This window comes from Chelonoidis abingdonii, chromosome 6 (genome assembly GCF_003597395.2).
Source record: "Chelonoidis abingdonii isolate Lonesome George chromosome 6, CheloAbing_2.0, whole genome shotgun sequence".
NCBI classification, from domain to species: Eukaryota; Metazoa; Chordata; order Testudines; family Testudinidae; genus Chelonoidis; species Chelonoidis abingdonii.
In genome coordinates, this window is record NC_133774.1 from 72,617,079 (window position 1) to 72,635,675 (window position 18,597).

Consider the following 18,597-nt stretch of genomic DNA (forward strand, 5'->3'; position numbering starts at 1 on the left):
GTTCACTTTATATTTATTTTTATTACAAATATTTCTGCTTTAAAAAATAAAAGAAATAGTATTTTTCAATTCACTTCATACAAGTACTATAATGAAATCTCTTTATCATGAAAGTTGACCTTACAAATGTAGAATTATGCACAAAAAAAAAACACCCTACATTCAAAAATAAAACCATGTCAAATTTTAGAGCCTACAAGTCCACTCAGTCCTACTTCTTGGTCAGCCAGACACTCAGACAAACAAGTCTGTTTACATTTGCAGGAGATAATGCTGTCTGCTTCTGGTTTACAAGGTCACCTAAAAGTGAGAACAGATGTTTGTATGGCACTGTTGTAGCCAGCGTTGCAAGACAATTACATGCCAGATGTGCTAAAGATTCATATGTCTCCATCTTCAACCACCGTTCCAGAGGGCATGCGTCCATGCTTTTGACGGATTCTGCTCAATAACGATCCAAAGCAGTGCAGACCGACGTATGTTCACTTTCATCACCTGAGTCAGATGCCACCAGCAGAAGGTTGATTTCTTTTTTGGTGGCTTGGGTTCTGTAGTTTCCGCAACAGAGTGTTGCTCTTTTAAAACTTCTGAAAGCATGCTCCACACCTCGTCCCTCTCAGATTTTGGAAGGCATTTAGATTCTTTAACCTTGGGATGAGTGTGGTAGCTATCTTTAGAAATCTTACATTGCTGCCTTCTTTGTGTTTTGTCAAATCTGTGTGAAAGAGTTCTTAAAACGAACATGTGCTGGGTCATCATCTGAGATTGCAGTAACACGAAATATATGGCAGAATGTGGGTAAAACAGAGTAGGAAACATACAATTCTCCCCCCAAGGAGTTCACTCAAAATGTAATTAACGCATTTTTTTTTAACACGTGTCATCAGCACGGAAGCATGTCCTCTGGAATGGTGGCTGAAGCATGAAGGGGAATATGAATGTTTAGTATATCTGGCACATAAATACCTTGCAATACTGGCTACAAAAGTGCCATGCAAATACCTGTTCTCACTTTCAGGTGACATTGTAAATAAGAAGTAGACAGCATTATCTCTTCTAAATGTAAACAAATTGTTGTCTTAGGAATTGCTTGAAAAGTAGGATGAGGAACTTGTAGGCTCTCAAATTTAACATTGTTTTGTTTTTGGAGTGCAGCTATGTAAGAATTCATTTGTAAATTGCACTTCCTACGATAAAAGTTGCCCAGTATTGTATGAGGTGAATACTATTTTTTTATTTATCATTTTAACAGAAAATTTGTGATATAACACTTAATATAAGTACACTGGACCTTTTCGTTTCTGTGTTTAATTTAAATCATGTATATTGAATTCGAGAAACTTCCAAATAATTTATAAATTTCAATCGTTGCTAGTTATTTAACAGTGCCAATCAAGAACTGCAATTAACCAATTAATTTTTGTAATCTTTGATTACTTTTTTTTTTTAAGTTACATCACGACGTGTTACTGCGGTTATTGACAGCCGCTAAATAAAATACATCCAGGAATATTACAAATTAGTGAAAACGGGTTTTAGTCACCTATAACCTTCCTCAATTAAACGATCTCATGCACGTAATGTCTATCTACATGTGACTAAAAACAAAGTTCTATTGTGCTTGAGCACGGATTCTAATCATTAAAATGAAACAGCTAAAACAACCACGACAGCAGACCTCAGAGGTCTGAATCAGATGTTGAAGCAAGAATCCAAGTTATAACTGGATATCAGAATAACGCCTTTCTGCTATTACATCCCAAATATTTCTTTATATGAAGAAGTCTGAAAGACATAAAGGATATACTACAACACAAAATCATTTAGAAAAAAAAAAAATCAATCTTCATCCTATTTGGAAATTGCAGATTATTTGATAATAGCTGCCTTTCATACAAGCTTTGCTTTGAGTACAGCGTGACTAAATGTTAAGAACAGTAGTATTCATAACTCACATTCACTCATTTTCAAGATGGCTTTTTCAGTTTGCCATGTTTGTTCATCTATCTTAACATTTGTCATCATCGGGATAGGGACATACAGTGTGAACTATTCGTGACTAGCACAACTAGAACTACAATTTACCAATTAGTAAAAGCAACATGTTCACTAAATGACTCTAGGCTTGATTTTTCCAGAACTGTTTAGCAAATATATATAAATAAATGATTTTGATGATAGATAGAATTTTCATGAAACCAATCCAGTTCTGAAAATCACAGTAGAAAGGGAGCAAAATGTATTGGATAATACTTTCAAAGGAATATTAACCACTCAATTAACTGTACTGTGTCATGCGAGATATTCAGAGAGGCAGTGGTTGTGGTAATATTCTTTGATTGGAGGACTTCTGTTGGTGAAAGGATGTCAAGTCTTCTCGCTCTGACTTTAGGATCAGGATGTGGGGACTGCATGGACACTTCTAAGCTTAATTTAGTATATTGGTACATGCCAGCATTCCAGGATTCAGGGAGCCTCCTGTCCAAACTTTTCGGTTGCCTGGATTCCATTCCCTTGCAACAACTAAATCCATAATGGATTTAAACAGGAGAATGTACACCCCCTCTTTCCTCCAACCAACTATCCAGATCAATCCCCTTGGAATTTCTTTTTTAAAACAGACAACACGCTCAAAGTTACTTATAAAAAGTAAAAATCATTCGGTAAATCAGAGAAAATATACAAGTGTAATCAGATTCATATAGCCCAGAGAACCCTCTACTTAAAAAGTACAGCAACGAGGTAAACATCCTCAGCAAAGGAACTTATAGTTGAGAAACAAAATAAGACTAACAGCCTGCCTGGAGGTTTACACAAAGCTTGAAACATGAGAGATAAAAATTCCAAAAGCAGGATTTGGGACCTGGATTTGATGTCTGGTTTCCTCTTGTCCAGATCGAACAGCCCAAAACAAAGAGCACAAATCAAAGATTCCCTCCACCAAGATTTGAAAGTATCTTGTCCCCCTATTGGTCCTTTGGTCAGGTGTCAGCCAGGTTTACTGAGCTTCTTAACCCTTTACAGGTAAAAGAGACATTAACCCTTAACTATCTGTTTATGACAGGGACAAACTCAAGCTCCGTGTAAGCTTGAAACTTTGTCTCTCACACCAACAGAAGTTGGCTAACCAAAGATATGACCTCATCCGCTTTATCTATCAACTTACTAGATAAGTAAGTAGAATCATATTCTCTCTCAGGATGTACAGTAAAATTCAGTGACTAGCCATTCTGGACAGCTTATTAAAAATTGGCCTATTAATATAACAATGTGTACAGAAAATCATGAAGTATAAAGAATGATTAAAGGACAAATTATTGAATTAAATTGAAATACATTAAATCCTATTGCCCTTGTCTTGGATAAAGTGCATAAATATAGTTATCCTGATGTCACATTCAGCAGTGTAAAGTAGGAGTAACTCCACTATGTAAGTGGAGGGGTTGACAGCTGTAGAACTGATGTGAATTAAAAATCAGGCTCAGTGGCTATATTCCTATTGAAATAAGGAATGAAGTTCAAAAAGGATTGCAGACAGAAAAACGTAAAAATTAGATTAAATTGCAGGCAGCGAGGAAACAAATTGAAGAAGCAATTATTCTACCTTCTTTTCTTTCTGATATTGTCAGTTCTTATTCAAAGTAGTGGAATAGATGTCAACTAGAAGAGGTAGATGCTATCTCATTATTTGTCTTTCATACCAGACAAAATTATCTTGATAGTTTAAAGTTTGATGATGATGATTTATTTATACTGTGCTACTGCTTAGGGACCCCAGCAGTAGACCAGAACCCAATTGTGCTAGGCACTGTACAAACATAACAAAAAGACAGACCCTGTTCTGATGATCTTACAAATGATTCAATTTGGAAGAGAACCACTGCAAAAGTTCAAACTCAGTACTGAAGTTATAAAAGGTACAGAGCTGCTGTACAGCAGGCAGGGCCGGTGCTACCATTAAGGCAAAGTAGGTGGTTGCCTAGGGTGCCAAGATTTGGGGACGTCAAAAAGCGGTTCCCCCAATTTATTTTTTTTACAGTGGTTCCTCCCTGAACACACGGTTGCTGCTCCACTTCTCCCGCCTCCCAGGCTTGCAGCGTCAATCAGCTGTTTGGCACCGCAAGCCTGGGAGGAGAATTAGAGCGGGGGCGGTGTGCTCGGGGAGGACGCGGAGCAGAGGTGAGCTGGGGTGAGGGGTGAGGAGGTACCACACAGCTCCTCATGGGAGGGAGCTGCCATAGGCTGGGGGTGGAGGGTGCAAGGCGGAAGTTTCGCCTAGGGTGTGAAACTTCCTTGCACTGGCCCTGACAGCAGGAAATCCATACAGGCACAGTTTGTTGAGCTTGTAAACCAGCTTTTGACTAAAACAGCCTCTTCAACAAGCATGTAGAGAATAGTTCCTTCGTGGACTGTTGGGAAAAACGGAGGGTCCTTGAAAGATGAACTTAGAGGCTGTCACAATGCATCTGCTTCTTTTGAGCCTTATAGATTTATTTCAGTATTTGTAGGATTTTGACAACTGTTTTGTTTGGCCTGTCATTTGACACTACAGCAAGTGGTATGAATGACACCAAAAGAGTAAGCCATTGGTAAAGATACAGTCATCATTTTAGATTCATAACATCGCCTGACAAAAAGATATGGTTAATCTATGGAGCCTGATCCACACTGGAATAGTGATTCTGGACCAACTGAGATATGAGTCTACATAGGTCTTGAGAGAGTCTAATGTGGTGTAACTTAGGGTATGTCTACACTACACTACCGGTTTTGTAAAACAGATTGTATAAAGTCAAGTGCACGCGGCCACACTAAGCACATTAATTCAGCAGTGTGCGTCCATGTACCGAGGCTAGTGTCGATTTCTGAAGTGTTGCACTGTGGGTAGCTATCCCATAGCTTTCCCATAGTTCCTGCAGTCTTCCCCCCCCCTTGGAATTCTGGGTTGAGATCCCAGTGCCTGATGGGGCAAAAAACATTGTCGCGGGTGGTTCTGGGTACAGCCTCACTCCTCCCTCCGTGAAAGCAGCAGACAGCCATTTTGCGCCTTTTTTCCTGGGTGAACTGTGCAAACGCCATAGCACAGCAAGCATGGACCCTGCTCAGATCAAGACCACAATCATGGACGTTGTAAACACCTCGCACATTCTCGTGCAGCCTATGCTGAACCGGGACCTGCAAAGCCAGGCGAGGAGGCTGGCGACAGGTATGAGACATCGAACACAATTCTTCTCAAACGTGGGCTCTGCGCTTTGGGACTCCTGCTGTAGGGCAGGTTTCTAGCCATTGATCGCGATTTGGGCCCGAGAACAAGCTACTGTGGACGCATAGTTTTGCAGGTTAGGGCTGATCGCAGATGCTGCGAACTTTCGCATGCATGAGGCTTGTTCATGGAACTTTGACTGCTTTCCCTCCCGAAATGCAGTAATACCAAGATGGAGCAGCCTCACGTTGAGAACGCTGGCAATAGCCCTGGAAGTTCAATCAAACTACTGTCAGCAGGAATCAATTTGGAGGGACAACTACTGTGGCTGCTGTTGATGCAATGCCACAGCATCATTACTGCTGCTACGAAGGTGTGACTCATGGGAAACGTGCAGGTCATAGTGGATGCTTTGTGTTTGTTTACAATAGGATTCCCTAACGTGTGTATAGATGAACCCATCTCTCTATTTGCACCAGAGCACCGGGCACAGTAGTACCGCAGAGTACTTTTCCATTTTGTGCTGCAAAGCACTGGTGGATCAAAGGCATTCACAACAATCATTGGGATGACAGGAAGGTTCATGACGCTCGCTCTGCAGAACACTCTGTTTACGGTGCGCAACGGGAATAACTTCCAGCAGCAACTAAGTGGATGTTGAATCCTTATTATCTGCGTGACCCACCTACCCCTTGAAATGGCCATGGCTCACGAAAGCCATACACAAGCAGCCTGGCAGTAGTTCAGGAAGCTGCTCTATTTCAACTACAGCTGTCTGTGGGCAAGTGCAGAATGATCGTGCTGTTAGAATGTGGCATTTGTGCCGTTTATAAAGGCGTGCTGAGGCGCACGATTACTAGACTCCGCTCGAGCCTGCAGCCAAACCAATGTTCCATTGTTATTTGTGCTAGCTTGCTGTGTCTCCACAATCTCTGTGAGAGTAAGGGAGAGACCTTTATGGCGGGGTGGGAGGCTGAGGCGCATAATCCCTGGCTACTGATTACGCGCAGCAGACACCAGGGCGATTAGAAGAGCAGACACCAGGAAGTGGTGTGCATCAGAGAAGCTTGAAAACGAGTTTCATCAGCGGCCAGGGTACAGTGTGACTGCTGTGTTTGTTTCCGCTTGATGAACCCCCACCCCTTGAGTTGACGCATTCCCTGTAAGCAACCCACCCTCCCCTTCGATTAACAGCTTGCTTAAGAAATAAAGTCACTATCATTTAAAAATCATGTATTCTTTATTAAGTTATTATAAAAAGAGGGAGAGAAACTGACAAGGTAGCCCGGGTGTGGTTTGGGAGGAGGATGGGAGTGAAGGAAAAGTCCACAAAAAAATTTTCAAAGTAATGACAGCCTTTTGGGGTTGGGCTGTCCACGGGGTGGAGTGGGCAGGTGCACAAAGCCTTCCCCCACATGTTTCTTACACGTCGCTGGGTGAGGAAGATATGGAACATGGTGAAGGGTGAGGGTGGTTACACAGGGGGCTGCAGTGGCACTCTGTGACTTGCTGCTGTTCCTGAAGCTCCACCAGAGGTCGGAGGATGTCAGTTTGATCACACAGCAGCCCCAGCGTTGCATCCCGTCCACCACTGATTTCCTGCCGCCACCTCTCATCTCGAGCGTACTCTCCTCTCCTCACGTTCATTCCCTCCTTCCCATATCCTCACGTTGGTCCCTCCTGTCCTCATGTTCACTGGGCATCGTTTCCTGTAATTTGATACCACATCCTTCCACTCATTTCAGATGCAGCTCTTCATTGCGGTCACTTCCATGATTTCGAGAACATTTCGTCTCACGTCTTTTTTTTCTCCGCCCTTATCTGAGATAGCCTTCAGGATGGCGTAGGGAGGCTTGAAAAAATTTTTGCAGCTGCATGAGGGAGGGAAAAAAGGGAGAGAAGTATTTAAAAAGATACATTTTACAGAAACAATGCTTATACTCTTTTACCGTAAAACAACACTATTCACCTTACATAGCACATGTGATTTCACTACAAGGTCACATTTTGCATCTCAATATTGAGTGCCTGCGGCTCTGGTCGTTAGAGATCTCACAGACCAGGTCCGGGCAGCAGAATTCAAGCTTGCATGCGTCCATTGTAAACCGTTGTCTTTTTTCTTCTGCAGCCTTCATATACACAGTGCCCTCTCTTTCCCAAATACCAACGCAAATCCCGTTCAGTGCTACTTCTCTCTGTTAACATGCAAGCAGCAGAAACCATCCCCGCATCCAATTCTCTTGGGATGATCTCTTCCTCCTCCCCCACCATGTGGGCTGGTATCATGGAAGATCAGTCTGCTAGCCAAATGCGAAAAAGCTCAGTGCCATTCCCCTCCTCTCCTCCCCTGCTTGGCTACCTGCAAGGAAGGATTTCTTTAAGCAACAGGCAAACAGCCCAATAGGAATGGCCATCTCTGTCCCTTAATTAAATTCCTGAATTTCAACCAGGTTACCATGAACGATATCATTCTCCTGAGGATAACACAGCGAGATAAAAGAATGATGTTGCTTGAATGCCAGCAATCACTGGGACCCATACGCAGCTAGGCTTTGTTCATGCAATGATACTAGATACTTGCTACATGCATGGCGTGGTCAAGTGTCCTACCATGGAGGACAGAATAAGGCTGCCTTGCCCAGAAACCTTCTGCAAAGGCTTTTGGAGTACCTTCAGGAGAGCTTCATGGAGATGTCCCTGGAGGATTTCCGCTCCATCCCCAGCATGTTAACAGACTTTTCCAATAACTGTACTGGCTGCGAATGCATCCCAAGTCCTCAGGGCAAATCAATCATTAAAACACGCTTGCTTTTAAACCATGTTTTATATTTACAAAGGTACACTCACCATAGATTGCTTCCATGGCTTCATTGTCTGGGCTACTGGCTTGAGGGCTGGGAGGGTAATTCCGTCTGGGTAAGAAAAAGCTCCTGGCTGTTAGGGAGAACAGAGTGCTGTGTGCTCTCTGCAAGCTCGTCCTCCTCTTCCTCCTCCTCATCTTCCCCGTCCGCAGAATCCTCAGCATGGCTGAGATTTACCAACCTCACCTCGGATCCACGGACAGGGGTGGGGAACTGGTGGCGGACCCCCCCCTAGAATTGCACGCAGCTCAGCGTAGAAGTGGCATGTTTTTGCCCTGCCCCAGACCTTCCGTTTTGCTTCTCTGTTTTCTCATAGGCTTGTCTGAGCTCCTTAACTTTCATACGGCACTGCACTGACTCCCTGGTGTGGCCTTTCTCCATCATGGCCTTGGAAATTTTTTCAAATGTTTTTTCATTTCGTCTTTTGGAACGGAGTTCTGTTAGCACAGAATCCTCTCCCCATATAGCAATCAGATCCAGTACCCTCCCGTGCGGTCCATGCTGGAGCTCTTTTTTGATTCATTCTCAGGAGACTGCATTGTTACCTGTGCTGATGAGCTCTGCGTGGTCACCTGGGCTGGTGAGCTCTCCACGCTGGCCAAATAGGAAATGAAATTCAAAAGTTCGCGGGGCTTTTCCTGTCTACCTGGCCAGTGCATCCAAGTTCAGATTGCTGTCCAGAACAGTCACAGTGGTGCACTGTGGGATACCGCCCGGAGACCAATAGCGTCGATTTGCGGCCACACTAACCCTAATCTGATATGGTAATACCGATTTCAGCGCTACTTCTCTCGTCGGGGAGGAGTACAGAAACCGGTTTAAAGAGCCCTTTATATCGATATAAAGGGCCTCATTGTGAGGACAGGTGCAGGGTTAAATCGGTTTAACGCTGCTAAATTCGGTTTAGATACGTAGTGTAGACCAGGCCTTATACCTTCTCTTGCACTCTTACACCAGTTTGGAGTCCCTGGCTATGATTTCTATTGGAGCAGAGCTGAGTTCAGTGCAGGAATGGGGACAGGCGCAGCCAAAGGCAGCCTTACACTACCTTTCAAGTCCTAGATTCAAGGGCAAATGCAGTTCCACGGTTATGTTTAAATGTTCAACACCTGACTTGGCTGAAATGGCAGGCTCCAATCCTTTCCATTTTACAGATGAACAGTAATGATATCTAATAATCTATCCTCTATATCTGAGTTGTAATGCTGAGGGAGGACATAAATAGCCACTAATTTATACTATCATTACGTGGTTCAGTTAACATTCCTCCCCATCGCAGTATTTATGTTGACAGGTGGCATGTCATGACATAACACTGCATAAAGCTGCCCTAGCTGCACTGATTGAGAGTTCTCCTCCCGTATCCACTAGGTGGAGATGGGGAATCATTCCCCAGGATCTGCAGGACAGGGTCTGCATGAAGGATGCTCAGTGTACACATTTCCTTCTTCCAAGATGAGGTGGGGCAGAAGCCTCAGTAGCACTGTCCTGCTGCACGACTTTGGATCTTGCAGCAAACCCTTTGTGTTTTCAAGGATGAGCATATAGGGAATAGTCAGCAGGGGGACTGGGGCTGAACCAGGGAATGTACAGCAACCCATTATCCTGTGCTTGGAGCATCAAGCTAGCTTTTCTCAGTCCCACACAGCCTCAAAAGTAATAAAGGTTCTGCAGGCCAAATCAGACCTTCAGTGGTACCTGCACAACACCATTTTCTATAAACTATGCCCTCAGTGTACCCTGTTTTCAGTGAGTTGCACAAATATAAGTGACTGGCTCTGTAGTTGGAATTTAGCAAAGCAATTCTGCTGCTGATGCACCAGGAGGAAGAGAGAGCAGTTACAGTGATCTCTCAGCTGTGCCAGCACTGCAGAGCTAACAAATGTAAAAAGCAGCATAAACACATTTTTGTCATTAGTCGGCAGGTATGGCCCACAGTACACCCAGTACCAGCTCTGTTGTGAAAGAAGATGCCACTTTTACATAAACACTTTTCAGAACAAAACCATATTTTAAGTGCACTCTCTTAATTGCAACAAAAATTCAGACTGAATGAGCTTTTCAAACCTTTGTCTGTCAATCCTCAAAAAGAACAGCACTGCCGACATCTTAGTGAAATCACGAAGACAAAGTCAGGAAAGCATATGTTGATTTGTGAATCAGGAGTTGCGTATGAATTGTATTACTAGTAGTTAGCATTACCCACTCTTGTTATTTTATCATGAGTCTCACAATGCATTGTTTTTCTTAAAACGCCAATTCCTGGTGTCAAGTGATTATGTGAGAATCTCAGTTTTCATTCAAACAAAGTAAGTTTCTAGCCCCCAGGGTTTAAGAAGAAATCTTAAAAATATGAAGTGCTAAAGTCTTAGCAACCAGAAGATAATAAAAAGAATCCAAAATGTTTTTTTTTCAATTGCATGATATTTTAAGTCAATCTCATGATATTTTGAGGCCAGACTTGTGATTTTTTAATGCCTGAGGTTGGCAATATACAGAGTAGCTGAGAGAGGCACATGGCCTTGTGATCTAAACCAAGCAGCCTCAGTAGCATTATAGCACCTCATGCTAAACTTAGTTTGTAGGGAATGCTACCACGCAGCCCACTTTACAAAATGTGAAGCAATAGCTGTTGCTGATAAAATTGTCAGTGCAACAGTTCTGGAGCACAAAACTCTATCAGAGAGTGCCAGCAGGATTACACCCTGGTGTACGAAACTGCAAAAACTATACAATCTACCTTCCATTACCATCAGACTTGCTAGAGGCCTGCATTCTTAGAGGGAAACTCACAGTAGCACACGTTTATTTGAAAATACCATCCGCAATGCTTTCAAGATAAAACAAAGAACTGTTCAAATGAGTCATAACACCTTGCTTTATATTTTAGCAAAATGACTTTATAAACCAGAAAGGCAGGTTTCTACTGGCTAAACAAAATGACAAGTGGAACATTCAGAAAAGACCTGATTTTATTTTTTAAGAAAAGGAAATTGCTCCTTTAAAAATACAATAAAATATGATATTTTAATATGTTCACATTCCTGCACTTTTGGGAATTCACCACATTATTACATCGGACATTGTTTATTGGCTCTAGAGAGGTTGTTGCTGCTGGGGTTTTTTGTTTTGTTTTTATTTACTCAGTGGTACTAGCAAAGTCAGACCAAGCATCCAAATCAGCAAAACAAGGGATTATACTGTGTCTGCCTGTGCAGTGGACTAGGTATCTCTGGGGATGGAGCAGGGAAGAGCAGAGAACAGAAAAGAATCTTCTGTCTCAGGCCAAGCAATAACTACAGAGTCTCTCTCCAGAAGCTACTTCAGTCCAGTGCTCACCCCTCTCCCTCCATATACAATATAACTAATCCGAAGCACTCAAAAATAACGTCAGACTCCAAAAGCTCATAATGCAGTTTTAAGAATTATGAGAGTTAAAATAAATTTTAAAACTTCAATCACTTCTTTTTTGATCAGCCATCTGGTTTTTTCATTGTTGAGCCTGTCAGAAATTCACACCTCTTATTTAGTTAACCCTCTCATAGAACTCTGTTCACACACTGCTGCACAATAGGAAGAAATACAGTCACTTTTTTTCTGACATTGAACAAGGAACCTTATTACAATAACAGAAACAGTTTCTCAAAAGCTCTCCCTCTCTGTTCCCCTCCCCCCATGCACTGTGGAACTTCTGCCTAGAATCTTTCCCTCTTCCCAACCTCAGAAACAACACACATATCATAACATGAACTCCCTCTACCTGTGCAAAAGTGAGCTAAAGTAGCATAGAATCAAGGCCCTTGATGGTCTTTACCTGTATAGGCAGAGCCACTTTCCCGAGAGGCTGATAACTAGCCAAGTCTCAATTTGCACATTGCATGTTGAAGCAGAGATCTTTAAATTAACACTGTTTAATATTTACAAATATTCACCTAAACCAATAGGTAGGCCTTAATTTGCAGGGTACATGTTCAAAAAGAGAAGCACTTTAATAATGTTTAATATTTACAGACATTCCCCAAGTCAATCACATAGCACAAATAAATACTTATAGAAACTGCGACAGATTTTTGTTACCAATTTGCCTGAGGCATCAGGTGATCAGACTGAGGCCACAGGATTGCTGGGGAGGAGATGATGAAACACGTCAAGTGTGTAAGTTTTAAAGCTTTATTAATAAAATAATAAAATAACAGCGGTGAGCGTTGGGACTGCTCCCACGTCACTCAAAGGAAGCAAGAAAGCATTAGTACCCCAGCCCTAACCCACTTTTATACTCACACATGCTTTGCCCAAGGCTGGCCAAGCCTGGGTGTAACATAACAAGAAGAGCAGGAAGGGTGGATGGGAGTTCTGTCCTAGGCCCAGGCTGTCCGAAGTCCGCTGCTGATCTCCGAATTCCTCCAGCTTTTAAGAGGGTTTTTAAGTCCAGGGTTTCTTCAGGGGTGTTTTGTTCCGCGACCGTTGTTCCTGGTGCTCTTTGTACCAATCCAAACCGGCTTTCTGTGGTCTCAACTTTTTCAAAACACACCGGCCCCAAACACACTGGCAAAACTTTGTTTTCCCCCATGTCAGCCTTCACTGTCTTGTTTATTTTAAGCTGCCTCCATTCAGCTAAATCCTTCTTTTTTACAACCGCCTAGTTCGCCTTAATGGTAGCACTGGCCCTGCCTGCTGTACAGCCGCTCTGTACCTTTTATAACTTCAGTACCGAGTTTGAACTTTTGCAATGGTTCAGTTCCAAATTGAATCTTTTTTACAACTAATCACAAAAAAAAAAAAATCTAAGCCCCTCTCTTTCTTAACAAACAACCCAAAATTAAATATATGCTATGGCCTTAAGCTGGCTAAAGTTAGCATCTTATTATTAAACTAAGCTAGCTAGCTACAATGTTAAATTAACCTGTTCTCTGTTCTCTTCCTTCTTGTCCCTCTGGCCTCTCATAACCTGCAAAAAAATCTTCCATTCCACACTCATTCCCACCTCTAACCCTTCCCAAAATGCCCTACAATGCTTGCAACAATATTAACAATATACAATGCTAATCTGCCTTCCCCCAAAAAAACCTTTAAAAAAAGAGCCATTAAGGTGTAACAAAACTAGAGAGTTTAACATAAGTGAACGTAGCATTAGAATCTCCCAAATCCATTCCTCTTTCACTCTTTGTTCCCTGACAACCAACATGCCAACCTGCTTTCAATTTCTCTGCCACTGAGAACTCTTCAGGAAGAAGTGATAGGGTGCATACACCTCTCCATTTCAAACACTTTTTTTCCAAGGGAGAACTTTCATGCTCACGTAGCTCTTGCCTTATCCACTGGATTTTTATCCAGGTTCAGGCACTGATTTTAAAAATAAATTTGTAATGGTTTCTGCAAATGCAGGTTAAACACTTTCTGCCGGGTCATGGTAGATTAGGCAAAATGATTTTTAAAAAGTGTTGGAAAATGTTACTAAACTGAACTATTTTTTAATAGTTTTGACTGTTTCCCATTTATCTGTATTAGCAAAAAATATTTTAAAAGCCATTTTAAAAGCAATTTCTTAATATAAAACAAAACTCTAATAGCAGGGAGGCCTCTGTGATGTTAGAAGCTGTTCATTAGCCACCCCCTTTCACACCTATTGTCTAGAGATGCTCTTTGAAGCTTGTTCACAGGTAGATGTGAACTGATCTCGCTCTGCTCTGAGCATCTCTTGTGATAAGATAAATATTTGACTTTCGCTAACTGGAAACTGCTTTCACGAAGCAATGGGTGTCTTTCCTGGATAGTGCGAGCTTGCTGCAGATAAAAATACTCATAATGTGCATACTCCCTTTAGTATTTTCATATGTGAACTATAAAATCTGCCTCTGATTTGAATGTTCAGAAATCCTATGATTCTGGGTCATCTTATTTTGAATAGTCTTGCACAAGCTTTATAAAGCATAAAGCTAAATAGTTATAGAAGCCAACAGTTTCCTACCTGCATATCTCCCCAGTATTTTTCCCAAATTTGTGACCCATATGTTTCACCAACTCCTTTTTAGACTTAATAGTTACAATAATCTGGTTCAAATCATTCTTCAGAATAGTTCCTTTTCTAATTCAGGTTAGTTATATGCGATACATAAACTGAACAAAACACCATTGAACCAGAGTCTCCTATAAGTATGTGCAACTAATGATCTGTGTTTCTTTAGTAAATCAGGAGGTTAACACATTTGCATGCATACACACTTGTGTGAGACACACACACACCCCCGCCAAAAAGAGTGAAAGGCCAGTGATGAGAAAACATTCAAATTATACTGTGTGTAAATAACTAAATTAATGGAGTGGAGAAACAACTGGGCTTCAGAAATGTATTTTTTTTTAAATGCTTTGAAATTGATCTCTAAAAGAGAAACAAACAACATTTTGTAAATTAGATAATATGGTAGAAATTAATTTTATGGACAGGATTTCACATAATCTGAATTTAATTCATGAATTTTTTTACCGGGATATTAACTAATACTAACATTATGCAGCTTGTGAGCTTCAGAGTCAACCAAGGTTACATCCGTGTGTATGACAGACCAATTAAATGGTCTTATAATGCTATTTGCCTTGATACAAATAACAGCTGCTGTGTATAGTGGGAAAATGCCAGCTACCAATTATAGGGGCATTTGCTACATATTTTGGAGGTTATCTTACTGCATGCTGAAATATATTACAGAAAGTTACAGAGGTACAGGATAGAACATGACAGCCTCCCAGTCTGAGAGATAACAGTGGTGTTCATTATTAACTATTCTATTCCTGATAAAGTACCAGCTTTAAAAAAAATAAGCAAAAAATTATGTTACCATGTACAGCGAAGAGTTTGGGCTTTAGAATTTTTTTTGGTGAGAGTTTTAAAAGAAAACTCTGTAGGCTAAGTAATGTTATTTGTACTAAGGCAGAAATGAAGATATTGGCACATTTTACTTTGACAGCAGAATCCTCTGTATTTACTATATTAAGTATCAACATATTAGAGATAAATAAGAAGCTTTCTCAAAAGACAAGGAGTGCTCGAGTTTGAAGGAGTTTGACGTTTGCTGATTTTCCACAGAGGTGTTGGAAACGATTCCACACACTTTTAGTAAAACTATAAAAACTGGATATTCTACGGCAGCAAGAGGCAAAGAGCAGCACTACAGTACACAATAGGGTACAGCAACTCCTTGCTTAACACAGTTATGTTCCTGAAAAATGCGACTAAGTGAAATGATGTCAAGAGAATCCAATTTCCCCATAAAAATTAATGTAAATAGGGGGAGTTAGGTTCCAGGGAAATTTTATATATTATAAACTAGACTACTAGACAGACAGACAGATAAATAGAGTATAAGTTTTAAAGAAACAATTTAATACTGTACACAGCGATGATGATTGTGAAGCTTGGTTGAGGTGGTGAAGTCAGAGGGTGGACGAGGGAATGCCTTACTGTTAAATGATGGACTCGCACTCGGCTGAGCCCTCAGCCTCTCCATCCCCCGCTGTCCCACCCACCCTGTGAGGCTTGGGGTGGGGCATGAACAACCAGCCCCCACCGCCACTTCTCTTGACTTTTCAGCACCCTCTGTCCCCAGCTCACCAGGTATGGATCAGCCCTGCCCATGCACCCTCCGAACCACTTCGTCCTGGGGCCAGCCTCAGCCTGTGCCCCCAACACCACACCAGCCCCTGGTCAGGCCTACTGAGCAGCACAGACTCCCTCCCTGCTCCCAGCATGACCCCTCCCCTTTCCCTCCACTGGCCCTGGGGAGTTGCCCTGTTCCCTCTCCTGACAGGGCTGGGGGAGTAGCCCCACCTTCCTGAATGAGTCTGGGGAGGAAACTTGACCCCAGTGGATTGAGCAGCCTGGGAGGGCTCAGAGTTAATCAATCGTATATCTATGCAGAAGTCCCAATTATCCCTTCTCCTACCCATTACCACCACTAAGACAGAAGACTTGGGGAGGTGGGAATGGCTATTGAAAGAGAATTGATTATTGCCTTGTTGTGGGTCCCACCATGCCAGAACTAGTCACTGGAGGGAACTTTAGGAAGGGTCATGTGAGGGGAGAGATTTCTGTTGTTTGAGTATTGGCCTGCTAAACCCAAGGTTGTGAGTTCAATCTTTGAGAGGGGTATTTAGGGATCTGGAGCAAAAATCTGCCTAGGGATTGGTCCTGCTTTCAGCAGGGGGCTGACTAGATGACCTCCTAAGGTCCCTTCCAATCCTGATATTCTACAAATTTAATTTATTCAAAATAAATATGAAAAACGGATCCCTTACCATACTTACAATACTAAACACAGACTCTTACTCTCACAGAATTTTAGAAATTTTAAATTCTGTTTGTATTCAGGATTTTTAGGGGTGCTCTGTACAGTCATGTACAGAAAACAGAGTTAATTTCCCACCCCTGGTTTCTTCATAGTTCACCAGAGCCATCACACTTAGTCTGCCTCTGCAAACTTTCCTCCCTCTTCCCCAGTGTAGACTCTCCATTAAGTTATCACCCTGGTCCAAGACTCAGGCCAGGCAAGATTCAGTCCAACACCAGCAACAGAAGAGATTCTATACCTAAAATGCTATACATTTGAAGTTTGTAATGTCAGAAACAGGAGCTACGGACTATTGGGAAGAGGAGATATCCAGATGGCCAGAAAAATGACATTTTCATGAAAAACAGAAACATTTTCAATTTCATTCTTCATTGATATAATGGCTCTCATGAAGGAACCAAGCTAACAGCTTCAGAAAACTGAATTAGTTGAAAGATCTGAGCGGTTTTGTTGAACAATAATGGCGAAACTCAATGAAGTAATGATAAATAAACAGAACTCTTGTGTCTTAATTTAAAAGTTCAAAAGTAGGCTAAGACCAAAACATTATGAGAATGTGCGGGAGAAATCTGGAGTTTGTAGAGACTGTTATTCTCTAGGTAGAGCAACCCATAGAAATATGTGGAAAATACAGCTTCATTTTAAAAAGGGAGCACTACAGTATATTTAGTCTGCAAAGGTTAGTACATATTCTTCTACAACATTATGTGGAAAATTCATCTGTCTTCCAAAAAATTATTGTGCCAAATTTGGAGAATAAATTAAATCATTAAACTTTGAAGCAAAGGGATTTTAGACCTGCCACAAGTGCAGACCAGTGCAGCCTTAACAACAGAGTTGCTACCAACACAATTCAAATCTATATCTTCTAAAGCACAGTTCAGGTCAACCCCAAATCCTCTGGTTTCATTTCATTTAGTAAGTATCTGCAGAGTCTATGCCTCTAAAAGGATACATTTTACATTATTACAGTACAGAATTTGTAATTCTATGAGATACAGAAGAGCTGCAGGATGTTTGTGGTTTGAAAGGCTTATTTCACTGACAGAATTCCCTTTTTCTTGCCTGCATCACCAGTTTCACAGAAAGAAAAGGGAGCCTTTGTCTCTCAGACAAAATGAACTCTATCTTTGTCATAATCATCTACTCCACAGGAAGGGTTCCACTGTACCACTGTTGTTCTATTACTTTTCCTTAAGGAATTCCTGTAACATCTCTTAATGTTTAAGGGAATCTGGAATATTCCTTTAATATCCTTCTCAAACAAATTTGAAGGAGCGGGGCAGAAGTGGGGTCTCATGGAAGGGGTGAGGTGGGGCAAGAGAGTTCAGTTTTGTGCGATTAGAAAGTTGCCAACCCTAAATTCTTCCCCAGAGCAGTTTCATGTTGTGCATTGAATGAGGCAGGGGTTCTGTGGAATTTACGACTTTCACAATACATACATACAGACAAGAGGGACAAATTAGTGTTGCACAGGCAACCTTCAATCTGGCATTTCCTAACTTTTGACTGGTAAACTTTGCAATCTTAACTTTTTTTAATGTAATTTTTGTGTATGTGATTTTCTAGTTTTTTTAAAAGCAAACTGAGAAAAATTCTGTCATGTTGCATCATGGTGACACCATCAGCAGGGTCAGAACCTTTAGATCCATCACATGTAGCTCTCCCACTTGAGCTAATGGAGTCATTGATAGCAGTAGTAGGTTGTCATCTTCTACGTTGACCCAGGGGATAGCAACACTGCCAGTGAGTTTCACAGATATTTGCTTATAGAAAAACAATGGAGAAACTCAGACATCTTGAATTCCATTCCAGACTCTGAAGAATACTGTGCTCTATTGGGCACAGACTCTTCTGCCCATTCCCCCCCAAGTTTGACCTCTTCTGCCCTGTCCGTTTCAACTTGTTCCTGTCATGTCTCTTCCTTATCCCTCCCTCCCTCCTCATTCTGTCCCATGCTTCTCGCCTATCCAGTGGTAGTCCCTAACTCCACAGACTTCACATCCCAGTCCCCATTTCCTTGCCCAGCAAGTCCAACTCTCACCCCTCTGAATTCACAGTCCCAGTCTCCCCTCCCCAGTCCCATTCTCCCTGCCCAGCCAGTCCCAGTTCCCTGATCCTTATCCTGTCTCCCCCCATGCCCCTAGGTTGCAGTTCCCCTCTTTCCTATCCAAGTTTCCCACTTGTT

The 18,597-nt window shown here is 41.8% G+C and overlaps 1 protein-coding gene across 3 annotated transcripts in view; it reads right to left on the bottom strand.

The window, feature by feature from the left end:
* The window catches only part of EPB41L4A (erythrocyte membrane protein band 4.1 like 4A), a 217,753-nt gene that overhangs the window by 124,870 nt on the left and 74,286 nt on the right, over positions 1-18,597 (bottom strand). The window lies entirely within an intron of this gene.